We start from the raw sequence: 16,361 nt of genomic DNA, 5'->3' as shown, positions 1-16,361 counted from the left end.
GGGAACTACACTGTGGGCTCTAGGTCTGGGATTTGCTTTCTCTGTGCTTTTCTCTGTTTACTCTGCATTGTCAATGATGAGGTAGATATCACATGTGTTTAGCCCAAAAGATAATGCACAGTATCTCATAACAGTGTAGAACAAAACTGGGTAAGACTGTAGGTACAAACCAACTGTTGATGATAAGACGTCAAAATGAAACAACAGCAGCAGCAGCACTCCTGTGCTCTGGAATCAGCTACAGGAGGCAAACTTTGCAATGGCCTCCGTGAAAATGACTCACCATCATCAAACCGTTGTCAGAAAGAACTTGGGCTGCTTCCTACTCACGTCCATCAGCTGACTGTCGAATACTCAACTTGGGGTGGATATAGAACGTACCCTGTCTACTCAGAGGTTTTATGTACTGGAAGAGGATTCATTTGATGCTTAAGGATAACTTGGATATAAAATAATTACCAACTAATAGGCTTGAAATTCTTCCATCGTGGGGCTTCTTAGAGACAGTCAGCTGGATGAAATAACCTCTTGTCAATTCCTTCTTATCCTATGGGCTTATGATGACTTTTTTCAATGACATTACAGAAGTGCAAACTGTTTTGTCCGGACCCTCTAAATATCAGCTACGGGAGGAGTTTTTCCATTTGAGGCTTGTATTTTTGTTCTTCAAGTTGATGGTTCTACTTTGATACATACTAACTTGTTATCCTCTATCCTGGTACTCATCTATGGCATTTGCCCAAAGACCAGTTACAAAAGTGATGGGGCTGGCAAAAGGTCCTTGAGGAAAAATGTCCTGGCTCATATTTTAATAGTCCAAGGAAACAAGGGCGGTTTCCTAGCACCCCTACCTTGATGCCTGCCCTCCTGGGGTGATCAGGAATGATATTTTCATTGTGTTATACCTCAGCTTTTACTTCTTTGTGTTTATTCCATTGCTGAAAGAGTCAGAACATTACTTTTTCTAGCACACATTGTTTGTCTGAAAATACACCTGGAGAACTGCCCAATTTGGAAATGACTTAAATTACAAAAAAAGCACAGCTGTCTTTAACAGCTCTAGGAGTTCATGCAATGAGCCTACAATTTATTGAGTAGGATTAGATGCTTATTGCCTATGACACTTTAAATACCATTACATTGAAGTTTATACAAGAAAGTCCAAGTTTAAAACTGGAATCTTAGCAATAACAGCTGGGCCATTTGTTTATGTGATAGGCAGGAAAGAATGACTTCTGTAATCTTTCTATTTGGCTGCAGGATTCTGCTTAGGGGAAAAAAAGATGGGGAGGGGGAAGAAAGAAGCTAATTTCAGATTGTCAAGCTGAGCTGAACACTGCTGGCTAATTTGTCCCTCATGTTAAGACCTCTGCCAAGGTTCCTCTTGTATCCTCTTGCTCTCTCACACCTGACAAACCAGTACGTGAAATACTGTAGCCCACCTCAATGACAGCAAGGGGTATGTCACTAGCTAGCTCGCAGCTCTCTCCCCCAGGCGGCTCACATTCCGCATTTTGTTTCTAGCATGAAAGACTTTGTTTTAAATCATAATAGCAACCAGGCTGTAATCACATTAGAGCGCACATGGGGAACTTGCAAAAAGTCATGTGTTTTGGATTTGACATTCTGATTTATGGTTGTGTGCTCCAGTTACACAGCTGCAATCTCATTTTCCGACAAAGATGTTTTCTATTTTTCTATTACTTTGCTTCACCCTGTCTTTATGTTGGGGAAAATGAAAGCCACCAGGTGAAGTCATAACATAAGTAAAAATGTTTTTGTGTTTGGGTTGGAGAGCGTAATAAATGGCGTATACCGGCATTTCAAACACAGCTTGTTATTTTTGAATAAAAGTGTAAAGGGAATTGCTTACTTAAGGTAATCGCAAATTAAAGAGGTACTTGGAAATTTGTTTGTAAAACCCAGAATTGTCCTCCAAACTTTCTGTCTTTATCACTTGGTATTAACATCCCAAGAGAGGAGTTGGACAGTAATGTTCCATTTTGGATGTGTAGGTAAACTGAGCTCCCTGTCTGGTATACTTGTTTCACCAAACTCTAAGAAGTTCAGGGTTGGGAACTTGTAAAGACAATCTCTACCAACCTATTCATTGTCAAATGAGGAATGTGAAACAGAGATGTATAGTGACTTGCCCAATGTCTCACAGCTGGTTAGCCACAGAGCTTAAACTGGAACTCAAATTTCTTTCTTTCCAATCCATTTTCCACCATTCCTTTTCAATGCAAGTCGAACAGCACTTTTTGTGGTAAGCTGACTACTAGTACAAAGAATATTCCAAATAAGACTTCTGTTAACATAGAGAAAAGAAAACTTTTACTTTTTTGTTATTTCCTCAAGTCTAACATTTTTTATTGTGAAGTGTGGTGAAAATTCAGACCCATAACTGGTTCAGCAATACACATGACACAGTATTCTATCTTGGTCTCATAACTATTATGAAATATTGCTATGTTATTAGCAATAAATATAACAATCTTGAATTCAGATGTATTAAGATTTAACATTTTAATTTTTTCACATTTGAATAATTCCAAATATAGTTATGGTTTTGGCAATCCAATAAAATCTTGATGAAGGGATAAAAATATTTGTGTAAGAACATTTAAATATATATAAAATGAAGTCATGCCTGGGTATAAGCAGTTTGATTGACTTGGAGATCTCTATAGAATGAGAACACTGGCCAGGCATGGTGGCTTATGCCTGTAATCCCAGCACTTTGGGAGGCCAAGGCGGGTGGATCACCTGAGGTCAGGAGTTCTAGACCAGACTGGCCAACATGGTGAAACCCTATCTCTACTAAAAATACAAAAATTAGCCAGATGTGGTGGCAGTCTCCTGTAATCTCAGCTACTTGGGGGGCCAAGGCAGGAGAATTGCTTGAACCCAGGAGGCAGAGGTTGCAGGGAGCCAAGATCGCGCCATCGCATTCCAGCCTGGGGGACAAGAGCGAGACTTCGTATCAAAAAAAAAAAAAAAAAAAAAAAAAAAACAGAATGAGAAGAAGGAAGAACACTAAAGCTCTATTGTTTGGGTCATTATTTTGGTCCCCATTTCTCTCTCACATAGATTTGGTCTTTGCTTTAGGGGGAATTTTGCATCCTATGGTCATTAGGTCACTATAGTTTTCCCATAGGAAAGGAAATCCATATATGCATTAATTAAATATGTTTTAGTAGGATTTTCTAAATTGCAGATAATGATCAAACTGCTCCCTCTTGTTCAAGGTGTAGAGAGAGAATGGGAAACCAATAGTTTTGTTTATTATTTTTACTTGAATACCTGTAAACAGATGCTACATCAAAGTTTTAGATTCTTTTACTTATGTGGGAATAACACTTAGCAGTGGACATGTGTAGTAGTATGTATAGTGTACTTATTTTTGGGGCTGATACCCCTCTCCCCCAGCCTCTATTCTCCCCCTTTTCTGCCAATAGCACCAAGATTTTCCTTTTGGGGAAGTCACTCCTATTCTATTCTCATCCATGAGATGAATATCATATCATATGAACCCAAAGAGTAAGCTTAAGTGAATCACCTTATTCTACCTGCTCCTTGGTGACAGTGGTGGTATATCATGGGCATATCATGAGTAATGTAGCCCAATGAGATTGAGTTCAAGGGCTTATAGGGATGCTGCCTTTCAATGTGCCATGTTTGAGAACCTACCAGTTATTCTTTTTTTTTTTTTTTTTTTAATTTTAAGGGGAAGAAACTGGAGCACCTAGTAAAACTGACATCGAGGAAATGGCATGGAAAAACAGCAAAAAAAATTTCCTGTTACGTGGAATGAGCTGCTTCATCAAGCTTCTGTTGAAGGCAATCCTACCTGAACTTATAGTCAAACGGAATTTTTAAAAAATCTCATTTTAAGGTTTCCTGGCACTTGTAACTGAAAGATCCTAACTAATACAGCAGGAAAGCAGAAAGGTAGCAACTGTTCAGTTAGGGCATAGTTCTCAAGACTGTCCTTTAGGAATATGTATCTTTGTGAGATCTCATCTATCTCATACAAGGATTGCACTGATGCATGTGGTGTTCAGTAGCATGACTGACCAGAGTGGGAGTTCCTATAAATTGTAGCTATCATGATGATGATGATGGTGATTATGATTGTTAAAGACTGGGTCAGGAAATGATTTTGCAAATACAATGAGAAGAAGAGCTTTAAAATTTGCCTAAATTTCCCCACTTAATATTAAAAAGGATGTGTGCTATTAAATTTTAGGTTTTTCTCAAACTCTCACAGCTTTTGTGTGGGTTTTTAGTGAATTTTGAGCCCCCTTTTCCCTCATCTCTGTTACTGTATGATAATGTGAAGGCTCATTGTTATGTGAACACAGTGTTATGAAACAGTCCTCTCAGACATAAGCAGCTTTCTTTAAACCAAATCAAAAATACTATTTCTACTGCCCATGATTTTCAGAGGACTTCAGAGGACCCTGAAGCATGGGGTGCTATGAATGCCACTAACTTCATTAATCACACTTATAATGTAAAGGGAGAATTTTCTACTTTCTATAAAGATTCTAAAATTTAAAATTTTGTCAACTAAAACATTTGTAAAATTTGTATTGATAAAGTCCTACAAATAAAATGACTCCTATCTTGTTTGAAATAGTTTTGTGTGAAGTTTTGTCATAAAATGGAAACTACCTATACACATGAAGTTTGTGGGTCCTTGAAAGAAATGGTTTTTTTACTTCCTTTTTCTTTTTGTCCTAGTCTATTTAGGCTGTTGTAAAAAAAGTACCATAAACTGGTTGGCTAACAAACAACAGAAATTTATTGTTCATGGTTCTGGCAGCTGATAAGTCCAAGATCAAGGCATGGACAAATTTGGTGACAGATGAGGCCTTGCTCCCTCAAAGACAATCGTCTTACCACTCTAACCTCAAGTGGCAGAAGGAGTAAATGAGCTCCCTGGGCCCTCTTTTACAAGGGCCCTAGTCCTACTCATGCGGGTGGAGCCCTCATGACCTGATTACTTCCCAAAGGCCCCACTTTCTAATACCATCATCTTGGGAGTTAGGATTTCAACATATAAATTTTGTGGGGGACACAAACATTCAGTCCATTACACTTTTAGTGCCATAATGGGATTTGGTTTATATTATCAATGACCTACAAGATGTACATTTTAATCTTAAAATAATCTAGGGCAGAATGTATGTTCATGTAACTCAATTTGGCACCATTCTTTTCACCATCATCATCGGGACTTAATACCTAAACATATCCTGAGTATGTTTAGCATATATACCCTTAGGCAACTCACCTGAGAGTGGAAATGAAAATGATGAAAGCACCCCTGCACTCTTGGCCTAGGTGCAGATTTACTGATATTGCACATTGAGCAGAAGAGACTTAGCAAGAAGCTAATGAAACTTAAAGTTCAGGTCCCTGTACTTGCATGTTCCTTCCAGGGACCTAGGAGGGACTCTGGCAATTTTTACCTGTAACTTTCTAATTTTTTTCCTAAATAGGGCTTTCCAAAATTGTATCTGCCTCAGGCCTTACAAAAACGGGATATCTTGGCATCTATGTGTCTGTTGAGAGGTAGGAGCAAAAGGAAAGCTTTAAGTCCCAATCCTGGTGTCGTTTCCAGGCACAGAGAGTTTAAAATATTCTTATGTTCCTCACCATGTGCAGAGAACACTGCATTCAGAAGCATTACCTGCAGCTCATGTTAGTGAGAGGCAGAGAGCTGCAATACTGTGTTCCTGGTTAATTAGCAAAGCAATGGGTATGTAGATGCAGAGAATAAGGACTTTTGTAATTTGTCATTAATCCTGGGATAGGAGGATAATAATACAGGACAAGTGCAACATGCAGGCATGAGAACATTGAGAACCCATGGGAACAGGAAGAAAATGAGTATAACCACACCAAATACAGATTTCTGTTTTCAACAGGCTAGTTAAGTGTCTGTGTCAGTCTTTTGTGAAAAGAATTGGGACTTAGTATCAGAAACCGCACATACTTCGAAAACTGCAGCTTTATGCTAACTACATCGTGTCTGTATAGTAAGCTAACCATATAATATAGTATTCTACTATACTAAATATGAAGTAGAATGTATTTGTCATTTCATGGCACAAATCATTCATATAAGACATTTCCTTAACATAAGTAACATATGATACAAATTTATTTAAAACACACTCAGACTCTTCCACATCCACCATATCAATAACAGTCACCTCCTTAGGAGGGGTAACTCACGTCCTCAATTTGTGTCATATTCTTCCTCACCTTATTCTTTTCTTTTTTTCTTGAGAATTTATCTCACTCTGTCACCCAGGCTAGAGTGCCATGGTGCAATCACAGCTCACTGCAGCCCTGACCTGGGTGCAAGTGATCTTCCCACCTCAGCCTCCAAAGCAGCTGGGACTACAGGTGTGTGCCACCACATCTGGCTAATTTTTAAACATTTTTTTGTGGAGATGACAGTCTCCCTATGTTGCTCAGGCTGGTCTTGAACTCCTGGCTCAAGCAATCCTCCCACCTCAACCTCCCAAGGTGTTGAAATTATAGGAGGGAGCCACTGTGCCCAGCCTTCCACACCTTTTAATACCTATGTTTACTTTTTCAATTGCAGTTAAGGGTAGATACTATTTTATCAACGTTTAGGGCGACATTTTAAAAAGTATGTGTATAGTATTCTACAATATAGATTCTGCAACTTTTATTTTAAACTCAATGTTACATTAAAGATCTTTTCATAATGTATATGTAGATGTTTCTTATTAACTACTGTGTAATATCCTATAGTGTGATCATACCGACATTAATTTATCCATTCCCTTATTGGTGGAACTTTTGCTATTACATTCAATGCTGCAATGAATATTTTTATGCATTTTTCTGCGTATTTGTGTGTGTTTCTCTAGGAAAGACCACAAAAACAGTAGAATTTCTGGGTCACTTTACATGTGAATAGAAACTATCAGATTGTACTCCAAAACTGTTCTTCTGGTTTACAGTACTCTTACCACATATGTGAGTGTGCAGTTCCCCATCTGCTTAGTAATATACAGTGTTATCAATCCTTTTAATATTTTTTTGCTAATTTGATAAGCATAGTGTTCTGATTATTGGATTATTTAATTTCTGAGTTAATATTTTTATACCTTTATAAGGTTTCTCATTAAAGAACAATTCTAAATATTTTTATATTTAGATACTCGTAATTATAGCTTATCTATTATGGGCAAGATTCTGGAGCTCAAAGTTGATAAATATGGTAAGCAGCCAGGTCGGAAGGCAGTTATAACAACGTTTATTTCTGGCTGGTTGGGCTGTGTATTACATCCAGGTCAGAGATGCTTTCTACTTCAGCTATCTGAGGGAAGACGGGAGAGGTGCTTAACTAACCTTAAATGCATCTGATAGACATAATTTAAGTAGGTTTAATTTTATACACATGTATTCAACAGCTACTATGTTCACAGCCCCCTCTAAGATTAAAAGATAAATCAAATATAATCCTTACCTTTAAGTATAATAGTGAACACTGATAGGCTTAAAAAAAAACAAAAAACAAAAAACAAAAAACCGTTTAATAGCAAACACTGATTGGCTAAAAAATAAATGCAATACAGGAAATGTTTTGATGAGGGACAAATGACATAAAAAATGGGTTCTGCTGGTTGGGCACGGTGGCTCACGCCTGTAATCCCAACCCCTTGGGAGGCCAAGATGGGTGGATCACGAGGTCAGGAAATCCAGACCATCCTGGCTGACTCGGTGAAACCCCGTCTCTACTTAAAAAAATAAAAAAAAAAAAAAACCAAAAAAACAACTAGCCGGGCGTGGTGGCAGGCGCCTGTAGTCCCAGCTACTCGGGAGGCTGAGGCAGGAGAATGGCGTGAACCCGGGAGGCAGAACTTGCAGTGAGCCAAGATCGCGCCACTGCACTCCAGCCTGGGCTACAGAGTGAGACCCCATCTCAAAAAAAAAAAAAAAAAAAAGTGGGAGTTCTGTTAAAACTTCAAAGAGAGAGCTCCAAATGGGATCTTAGGACAGACATCAGAGCCAGTGTCTGTGCACAACCTTGAAAACATACAGATTTCATGTGGCAGGGGGATGGGGAAGGAAGAGCAGAGAGGCTAGATCTTGGCCTGACTCGTGTGTGAGTGAACGTTGAGGATGGGAGTTAATATGGGACATAAGCCCAGGAAGTTTGCTGGGCCCGAAATGTACATTATTCTGTAGAACAGTTTTTCCAAGTGCAGATCACCTATAGCTGAACTGGAGGCTGCTCATTGAAAACATATACTCCCAGCTTCACCTCAACCAATGAGATTAAAATATCTGGGTTGTGGTGCCCAGGGATCTTCATTTTTTACAGTATTCTCCAAGGATTTTTAAAAATTGCATTTGATTTGAAAATCGCTCTTGTAGACAATGTTGAGTCTTTGAAAAACTTTGGATTCTTCTGGGAGGGGACTAAGGGAATCAACCATTTAGGGAACAGCTTACAGGTGGTTAGGGATAAAGAAAGGGAAGTGACCCTGAAAACAACCCTATTGGCTAGATGCCCTTGGGACATACTGTCCTTGGGATTGCTCTAACATCAGGTTGTGTGTTGGTCAGAGCAGCCCAGGTCAAAAGCAGAGATGCATTTAGGGCCATTTAAAACCAATATTAACCTTAAAGCTCTTTGAAAGAGGGATAATTAGGAATGTAAAAGTCAAGTTACCTCTGATTAGTGAGAAACAGAGTGAAGGGTGAATCCATTAGAGGCTTCTTGTAAGATATTCACACTTTAAGAACCTCACTTTGATGACTTTGAAGGGACTGGAATGGGGGAGAAAGGCAGCAGAACCAGTTCTTACTTCAAAGACCTATTACAGCCTTTTTGTTTTTAGGGCAATACTCTTAAATTTTTTGAGTAGCACTAAAAGGTTTTTTAAATTTGAATATAATGGATTTGGCCATTTGCAGGTAAATTTTGATTGGCCGTAAGGTTAACTCATACTACAATTCAACTAATGTTTTTGAAATTGTTTGAATTTGCATGTATGCATTAATATTTTCATTCACATAATTCTATATGTGTGTATGCACTTTCGAAGACTCTGACCCTTGCTACTATGAGGTAGCTGGAATGGGATCTTTATTCCCTCTTTGGAAATGAAACAGAGGTTAAGTGATTTCCTTCAGTCGCTACTAGAAACCAGGTTTTCTAAATCCTAGTCTAGGGTTCATGTCTCAAAACTCCTTGAAGAAAATAAAAAAAATATGCACTTTGGCAGATAAGGAAATAGTTCTCCGTCTCCTGCAGATATAAACACTTGTGTACATAAGCAATCTGAGAAATGGAGGGGAACCACTCACAAGGGAGTTTGAGAGGCCTGGCTGAGAGGAGGCAGACATGGTTAAGTAGAAGGGGCCAAGCTGCTGAGCAACCTGAAGATTCCCCCTGCTAGTAGAAGCTCCAGTACAGAAGGTACAGTTTGACTGCTGTAGTAAACAACCAGGGCTGAAGATGCCCTAACAAAATATTTTTCAATAGGGGAATACGCTTATGTAGAAGATGCTCACAAGTCAGGATAGAAAGGACTGAATCAAATGGGGAATGGGCTTAAAGAGTTTTTGGGAGAGGAGATTCTTATGTTAGGCCAAGCCTAAGGGACAATAAAAGGAACCAAGAGTTTAACATCCATGGTGTGCCTACCAAGTGCTGGGCACTGTGCTATTTACACACTTGGGATTTAGAGGAACAGATGGGATCCAATAGATGTAAACTTTCAAATGTTGTCCCATTGGAAGTGCTGCAAAAGGAGGGTCTTTCATTCCATCTTTCCTCATTTCCTACCTTTGAATTGCATTTGTCCAAACAAATTCCACAGGTAATACATTGATTTGCATAAAAGGCAGTTCATAACACATCTTGATTTGTTTCATTAACTTTTTTTTTATTAGTCTCTATGTCACTGTATCAGGGAAATTAAGACCAGAGCATATGGCTATATAGACCCACTATGGTTTGCTTTTCATAGATATCTGTTTAGGAAACAAGTCTTAAAAATCAATAATATTAATCACTGAAATACTCCTGAGATTTTCAGTGAATCTGTAAAGACATTTGACTTGTTCGTTTTGTTTTTAATACAATTAAGTCCATATTTATATGGCTCACTTCCTCAGTTTTGTTAAGGACAGGGTGAAGAAGTTCAAGGTCTTATGCTTTGCCCCTAAAGCAACTGCACTCTTGTTTGGGAGAAAAACACACATAAAATGGTGATCTAACAAGTAGAAGACACTAAAACTCAGTAAAGAGGGATGGCATAGAAACAGTACTGACCATATTGAAGTCCTCACTCTACCACATACTAGTTGTGTGATTCTGGGCAAATTGTTCAATCACTCTGTGTCTCATTTTTCCCATCTGTAAAATGAGAATAAAAAGTTAACACATCTAAGGGTCTTAGGACAGGAGGTCCACGTTTATGATTTCTTAAGAAGATGTATGTAAATAAAGTGTGAATTTTTGAAGGGAGAGGTTTCTTTGAGTGGAGAATTTTCATGGGCCACTTAATGGATCAGGTAGAAGTTGAACTGTGAATTTCAAAAGTAGTAGAAATGTATCTAAATGTATTTGCAGTTACTCCTTTCTGAAGCCATGTTTATATCCACTGACCTCTCTGGCAAGAATGCATCCATAATGGTCTGTCTTTCCATAATCAGAAATTTTTAAATTATAAAATGTTTATTATAAAACATTTAGAAAATATGCAAGTACACCCTGAAATAGTTTCTAAAGTAGAAACTATAATTCTACTTTATCCCTTGTTGATATTTTGTTGCATTTCCTTCCTGTCTTTTTTTTCCTTCTATGCACATATTTTAACCAAAATGTAGTCATATTACACAGGCAGTTTTGTATCCTACTAGGACGGCATTTTCCATTGTCACCAATTATTCCTGAAAAACACTGTTTTTAATGAATATGTAAGCAGACAGGGAGGGTCTCCAGGGACTATAGGAATTTAATCAACTCGAGCAATCAGCCTGTTTTACAGCCTCCTGCCTTGCAGCCTGTTTTTTCCCTAACCCTGTGTGGAATGTGGTAACCTAGTGGGCTGGAGCTAGGTCCTGACAGACTCAGGCAACTTATAGGTGAACCAGAATGAACTTTCCTCATTACCATGCCAAAGTCTGCACCCCAGGAGGAGATGCAGCTTTATTATCATAACACGTGCCCTATGTGCTGGCAGGATGACTCACTGCATCCGCACCCCTGGGACCCCTCCTCTATGTGTAATGATGTACCCTCTACCCTCTCCATTGCTCCACAAAACCCTCCCCTCCCTTTCCCTCAGCGAGATGCTGCTTTGGAGAATCCTTTCAGTGCTCTCCTTACCTGTGACAAGTAATACAACTCCTATAGATCAAAACCTGCATTCTTGTGGAGAGTTGTTTGTTACTTGCCCTGTGAACAAACCCTGTATTTTTTCTGGTAACAATTTTGGATCATCTTCCATCATATGATTCATCATTGTTTGTTTACTGTTATAACTTAGATGTCACAGCTTTTCACTATTATATAAAAAATATAATAAATATTTTTCTACCCAAATCTTTGTGAGGTTATTTGATTGTTTCCTTGAGAAAGCACCCTGAAGTAAATGTACTGGGTTAAAGATTATGCATGTTTTAAAATTTCTTCTTGCTTGTAGTTGAAATGATTTCAGAAAGGTTAAACTAATTTATACTCCTTTTTTTTTTTTTTTTTTTTTTTTGAGACAGAGTCTCGCTCTGTCACCTAGGCTGGAGTGCAGTGGCATGATCTTGGCTCACTGCAACCTCCACCTCGCTGGTTCAAGTGATTCTCCTGCCTCAGCCTCCAGGGTAGCTGGGATTACAGGCACCCACCACCACGGCCCTAATTTTTGTATTTTTGATAGAGATGGGGTTTCACCATGTTGGCCATACTGGTCGCAAACACCTCAAGTGATCTGCCCACCTCAGCCTCCCAAAGTGCTGGGATTATAGGCGTGAGCCACTGCACCCGGCCTAAACTAATTTATACTCTTGCTGGCAATGTTTAAGCGTATATTTCACTGTATATTCATTAAAATTAGTACTATCATATTTAATCTTTGTCAGTTTAATAGGTGAAACATAGCATTTTACTTTAATTTGCAATATTCGTTGGCTAGTGAAGTTGAACTTTTCTCCAGCTCTATTGAGGTAAAATTGACAAACATCTTATATATTTAAAGTATATAACATGATGTTTTGATAGATTGGTACATTGTGAAATAATGACCACAAGCTAATTAACATATTAATCACCTCATGTTATCAATTTTTTTTTTTTTTTGTGAGAACATTTAAAATCTACTTTCTTACCAAATTTCAAGTATACAGTACAGTATTGTTAACTGTAGTCACTAGACTGTATGTTATGAACTTTTAAAAAATGTTTCTTCACTTTGATTTCTCCATCACTGATCATCCAAATGTACCCTTTGTCCAGTTTTTGAGGGGGGGATTTTGGTTGTTGTTTGCATCAACTTGCATGAGCTTTTCGCACAGTAGTGGCATTGACTTTTTGTCAAATTTGTGCCAAATTATTTCTATCTGTCCTTGATGCACGTAAGTTTTCTATTCTTATGTAGTCAATTTTTAAAGTTATTTCCACTTGTGATTTCTTCCACAGCTTTTAAGTTTAGACAGCGTGAATTTCTGTTTGTTTTTCTTTAAAAAATTTGTATGAAAAGCTAAATATTTACCATGAAGAGGTAGGGGGGATTTTGTTTTTATCATCAGGCTTCTTTTCTCCTGCTCTTTCATTTCCTTCTTCAAACAAATCTATGATAATTAAAGTCATTTATGGTTAATTTTGGGAAAACACATTTTTCTCAATTCCAAAATTTCTACTCTTGTTTCACACCCATTTCTTGTAGAGTCTGCAATAAGTGCAGTAGTCACATTAAGTGGAAATTATTTTCCACTGAGGGCTATAGAAGTATCTGTTCTTTACCTTCCTAAAAATGCATTGCTTGGTAAAGATTAAAACTTTGGCACATAGCAGTTTTAAAAAAATTGGTTTGCTATTGACTCAGTGTGCTCATGATTTGGCAGAATCCACTTCGTTGAGTTTGCTGTTGTTGATGTTGGTTAAAACCTCCTCAGTGCAGAAATGTAAAATGCACATCATCTCATCATTTGTTTTCTTAAGGAGACTGATTCTACCCTCTGCATTGCTTCTCGGCAGGTCTGCCTTAAATGAGGAGAAACTGGGGGATGGGAGAATTTTTACAATCATATCTCACAGGAGGTTTGATGTAAAAGAGATTAAGCCTTAGCATTGTTTCCCAAATTATTTTAAATGTCAGTTTAAAAGGCTTTTAAGGTTTTTTATTTTGAACGGAAGTATTAACTAGAACTGCCAGGGGCAGTTAGTTTGAGAAAAGCAATACTGTGCATCTTAAATTGGGTAGAAATTTTTATGACTCAAATTCTTCATTTATTGTACCCAGATGGTGAGAGCAGGCTGCTGTCTCTGATGCCCTGGTGGAAACAACCCATCAAGGGACCCTTTTTAGAGATGGAAACCTCACTAGGACGTTTGAACATGGTGTCAGCATTGCCTCTTCTTTGCCATGTTGACTGGTACTTCCTATTGAAGCATCTTTAACTTGAAGACAATTCATTGAGTTCCCAAAGTTTAAAGCTCTTCCTGAAAATTGCTGTTGCCTGTATGTGCAGGGGCTATGGAATTAACTGAAGGTGTTGCTTCACCAAAGTAACTACCCACCCAAAAAGATGAAGCAATTATTTGCTCATCCAACAAGTTATTTGTCCTTTATCTATCACATACCAGGTGTCCTATGGGGTTAAAAGAAGTTGCTTTTAAAACGTTAAGTACAAAAACTGAAGAAAATGTTTTTAAAAGTATAATTTATAAATTATATCTTAATGGAAAATTCTTTCATTTCTAGGAATCTTTTATTTTAAAATGAAATTTACTTGTCTAATGTGGCATTGATGGTCACTTAGTGTGTACAGCACTTCATAAAGTATGCTTACAGATGATATCTCATTTGGTTTATCCACTCTTTATAATACCTAGCAAAGACATTACCATCTTCATTTTATGAATCAATGACTCCATAGCTAAAGTTACATGGCTAGTAAGAGATGGAGTTAGAAATCAAACACAGGTTCTTGAATCTTAGGCTGACCTCATTCCCTCTATGCTATAATGCTGAAAGAGAGGGAAATAATACACAGCTACTTTTGTAGGTGTGACATTTTCAGTGTTAGAGCAGCATTTTACTGGTGACTGCTGTCATAGCTTTCTTTGTAAAAATGAATGTACACTAGGGTATTGCTAGGATTTTATCTTTTATAAAAATGGAACCGCAGCTATGGTTTAAATATAGTACGACTGCAAAGAAACTTTATGATGTTTAGAGTTTAAACATGGAACACTCATTATTGCAACTTTTTTTTTTTTTTTTTTTTTTGAGACAGAGTCTCGCTTAGTCGCCCAGGCTGGAGTGCAGTGGCGCCATCTCGGCTCACTGCAAGCTCCGCCTCCCGGGTTCACGCCATTCTCCTGCCTCAGCCTCCCGAGTAGCTGGGACTACAGGCGCCCGCCGCCTCGCCGGGCTAATTTTTTGCATTTTTAGTAGAGACGGGGTTTCACCGTGTTAGCCAGGATGGTCTCGATCTCCTGACCTCGTGATCCGCCCGCCTCGGCCTCCCAAAGTGCTGGTATTACAGGCGTGAGCCACCGTGCCCGGCCTATTGCAACTTTTTTAGGAGGGAGAAACCCCAGGTTATGTTCTATCTCAGTATTGCATCAGAATTTCCTTTATTTTTGTTTTTTTGTCTATTTCATTTGATACTAGAGTTCATCTGGAGATTCAAAGCAGAATTGACAAATAATTGTAGCCACAATCACCTAATTGTGCTGATCATTAAGAGGGGAGGGTTTTCTCTCTGAGAGTAGTGTGGCTAGACAATGACAGGCTGGGTTATAGCTGCTGAAACCACCATTGTGTGTTAAAAGAATGAACAACAGATCCAGAATTTTGGTTGTTTGACTCAATATGAATTTTTGCTAGACTCTAAACTTGAGAAAAGTTTTAGTCATGGTAGCCTTGCTCAGTAAAAAACAGATGGGGAGAGGATTGTCATCATTTATACTTGGGCTTCAGTGTAGCATGGATACAGTTTTGGAAAATAATTACTTAAAGACCATAATACCAAGGAGAGAGGACATAATGAATTCAATTCAATAAATGTTTATCAAGTGCCTACTCTAGGTCAAGCACAGTGCTGGGACTTAAGGCTATGGTAGAAAACAAGTGAAATACAGCCACTGTGGTCATAGAGCTAGAGAGTAGGGGAAATTTCTGGTGTTAATATGTGATTAATTACAATAACATGATGAATAAAAAAGTAATGTGATTAATAAGAAAGTGAATGAAGAGGCAAGGTGTGATGGCTCACGCCTATAATCCCAGCACTTTGGGAGGCCAAGGCGGGCAGATCATGAGGTCAGGAGACTGAGACCATCCTGGTTAACATGGTGAAACCTTGTCTCTACTAAAACATAAAAAAATAAAAATAAAAATAAAAATAATTAGCCAGGCGTGGTGGTGGGCACCTGTAGTCCCAGCTCCTCGGGAGGCTGAGGCAGGAGAACAACGGCGTGAACCTGGGAGGCAGAGCTTGCAGTGAGCCGCGATCACACCACTGCACTCCAGCCTGGGTGACAGATTTCTCTCGTTTATAGAAAGGATTTACCAATAAAAAGAAGGAAGCCTAAAGAAAACCCATACATGAGTCATGGGTTTTGGAATTTATAGAGAGATAGATATAGATATTGAAACAAATATAGATTTATGTATAGACATGTGGGTATCAGAGGGAGTAGAAGCAATGATACCCAGTAGCAATGAGCACACCTCATACCCATATCTTGATTACTAAATATCATTCTCCACTAAAAGGAAACAGGGCTCCTTGGAGAAATAAGTGATTCTGGGACTGGAGCAGGAAAAGCAGGAGCAAGATGACTGGAAAACATTGTGTGCTAAAAATTAAGAAAGCCTACAAAGAATATTGGGGACATGTCAAAAGGATACAAGAGTTATTTTGAAGAAACTCTCACTGGCCACATGTAGAATGATCTGGGCATCAAAAAACAGTAATGATAGAAATGTATGAATGGATAAATATAAAAAATTCTACCTTTCAGTAGAATGCCAGATAATGAATGTAAAAGGAATAATGAAATTTAGAAAAAAAAAATTTAAAAACCATAATAATAATAATTGATTAAAGCAAGACTTATCAATGGTTGCTAAACT

The sequence above is a fragment of the Papio anubis genome, chromosome 7, assembly GCF_008728515.1.
Source record: "Papio anubis isolate 15944 chromosome 7, Panubis1.0, whole genome shotgun sequence".
NCBI lineage: Eukaryota > Metazoa > Chordata > Mammalia > Primates > Cercopithecidae > Papio > Papio anubis.
Note: the sequence above shows the minus strand (reverse complement) of the source record.